General features: G+C 43.3%; 1 non-coding gene across 1 annotated transcript; it reads right to left on the bottom strand.

The window, feature by feature from the left end:
* Positions 1-1,100: 1,100 nt before the first annotated feature.
* On the bottom strand, positions 1,101-1,203 carry LOC123183734 (U6 spliceosomal RNA). Its single transcript, XR_006492763.1, has one exon. It is a non-coding gene; the product is annotated as a U6 spliceosomal RNA (small nuclear RNA).
* Positions 1,204-2,640: the final 1,437 nt, after the last annotated feature.

Raw genomic sequence — 2,640 nt, 5'->3', positions numbered from 1 at the left:
TTTAGTACGAACTCTTGAATAGATCGAACGGAAAGAACAACTTTAAGGTGGTTTCGTACCATACAAACAATTTCTTCTTATGTTCTCCGCTAGATAAGAACTTTGGAGTGATTCTTCATCGCACGTTGAGGGATGGTTATGTGATCCAATTATATTAGCATTGTTGGGAGATTGCACTAGCGAAAGTACGGACCCTAGGCCTCATTCTCAAGCATTGCAATACCGTTTGTGCTCACTTTTGTTACTTGCTACCTTGCTGTTTTTTATTGTTGCTATTACAAAACCAATATCTACTACCATTACTACACTTATATCACCATCTCTTCGCCGAACTAGTGCACCTATCCAATTTACCATTGTATTTGGTGTGTTGGGGACACAAGAGACTTTTTGTTATTTGGTTGCAGGGTTGTTTGAGAGAGACCATCTTCATCCTACACCTTCCACGGATTGATAAACATTAGGTCATCCACTTGAGGGAAAATTGCTACTGTCCTACAAAACTCTGCGCTTGGAGGCCCAACATGAGTCTACAAGAATAAAGTTGTGTAGTAGACATCACGCCGCTCACCCAACAAATGTGTATCGCCTTATGTATTCACTGACATGTGGGACCAAATGTGAGCAAACCGACGATGGGCACACTCCATGCGTCTGCTGAGTGAGAAGAGAGTGAGAGAGAGAGGAGGGCCGAGCATGGCCTCTAGGAAATTGGGCGACAGTGTGAGGTGGGCCATATGTTAATAAAGTACTACTAGTAGTACCATACTCCTTGAGAGATAATGTGTTCGCTCTTACGTAACCAACACCTCGATATAGTGCGGTGGCATGGGCCAGAACAAGCATTCACGTCTATGGCACACACCACCACCACGAGTCCCATCTGACATCAAATTTCTTGGAGTCCATGCTAGAGCTAGCTTTTCAGCATCCTCATTTCTCTGACTCAGCCAATGCACGACGGGCGGGTTGGGAGTTTGCCGATAGTCAGTTTGCTCAACTGCGGTCCCACTTGTTAGTGAAAATGCAACACAACATGCGTTCCCACGTGAGCGCCATGTCAGACCAACCGTGTGGGGGTGAGACACGAACACGACAGGCTTTTCCTTTTGAACTTCTCGATTTGTGCATGTCATCCTTTTGCAGGGGCCATGCTAATCTTCTCTGTATCGTTCCAATTTTATCGAATGTCCCCGAAGGGACTCCTTTTGAGCTTATAATTTGTAACATTTGGTTCTGCTCCTTGGCGCAACCGATAGATAGAAATAATGATTTTCCCTCAAAAAAGGCATATATTATAAGTTTGGTAGATTGGGTCATGCATACACGTAAACTACGAAGTTGAGAGAAAAGGTGAGCAAGGGATCACACACGTCTTTATTAGCTAGAATGAGAATGCGATTCGATAAGAATTAATGCCACGACGACATGGTGCAATGGTGGTTACACAAGGCCAAAAGAAACTTGCATTCACATGGTGCTGGGCTGCTGGTTGCATGCCGCTTCTCCCTTTACTTCCCTCAGCATGTGAATTGAAGGAGGATACATCATTGCTGTTCATCGAACCATGAACCGCTACCCTCTCCTTTATTTGGATTCAAGCCATATAGGGAACCATAGTGGTTTACTAGTTCCCCTTATATTTTGTATCATATTTTGACCCTTAATTTAGCTAATGAAGTTATGTGACCAATATAATGCCATTGGAAAACATATTAAAATATGAATCCAGCAGAAAAATGTGTGACATGCTAGTCAAATACTACGTAGTAGTAGTATGTTTATCAATCATTGACCCAAAATACGATGAGACTAATAAATCTAGATGGCGGTGGTAATACTGGGGAAAATCTTGGGAAGTTTGCAGGCTCCTAGAGGGCAGGGTGATCCTCCTTTACAAAAAATAAGACAACAAAAATAAGTACTACAATAATCTAACCTGCTACCCATCTCCATTTTCTTGCATGTGCAAAAATGGGCCATTTGATTTGTTTATTGGGCAATGAGATGTTAATTTGGAGGCAACTAAATACTCCCTCCGTCCCCTAGGACAATGATTTTATTGCACTCGCTTAGGGGCACGTAGAGCCAGGCTTTTGCCCGTAGACTAGTGATACATCCCAAATGTATCAACTTTTCCAAACACTTTTGCTCTTGTTTTGGACTCTAATTTGCATGATTTGAATGGAACTAACCCAGATTGACGTTGTTTTTAGCATAATTGCCATGGTGTTATTTTTGTGCAGAAATAAGTGCTTGGATTGAGCTGAAAATTTACAGATATTATTTTTGAAAAATATAAAAAATATTGCAAAGAGACCTACTGGAGGTGCGCCACCCAGGAGCCACGAGCTCAGGGGCCGCACCCACCCCCAGGGCACGCCCTATGAGCTTGTGGGCCCCTTGATCCTTTGTTTTCCCTAATTCTAACTCCATAAATACCGTTTCACGGAGAAAAAATCAGAGAGAAAGTTTTATCACGTTTTGCGTGATGGAGCAGCTGTCACCTCCCGTTCTTCATCGGGAGGGCTGATCTAGAGTCCGTTCGGGGCACCGGAGAGGGGGATTTGTCGCCGTCGTCATCACCAACCCTTTTCCATCAACAATTCTATGGTGCTCACCACCGAGGGTGAGTATGTT

The sequence above is a fragment of the Triticum aestivum genome, chromosome 1D, assembly GCF_018294505.1.
Source record: "Triticum aestivum cultivar Chinese Spring chromosome 1D, IWGSC CS RefSeq v2.1, whole genome shotgun sequence".
Lineage (NCBI taxonomy): Eukaryota > Viridiplantae > Streptophyta > Magnoliopsida > Poales > Poaceae > Triticum > Triticum aestivum.
Note: the sequence above shows the minus strand (reverse complement) of the source record. Positions and strands in the feature narration are given on the sequence as shown.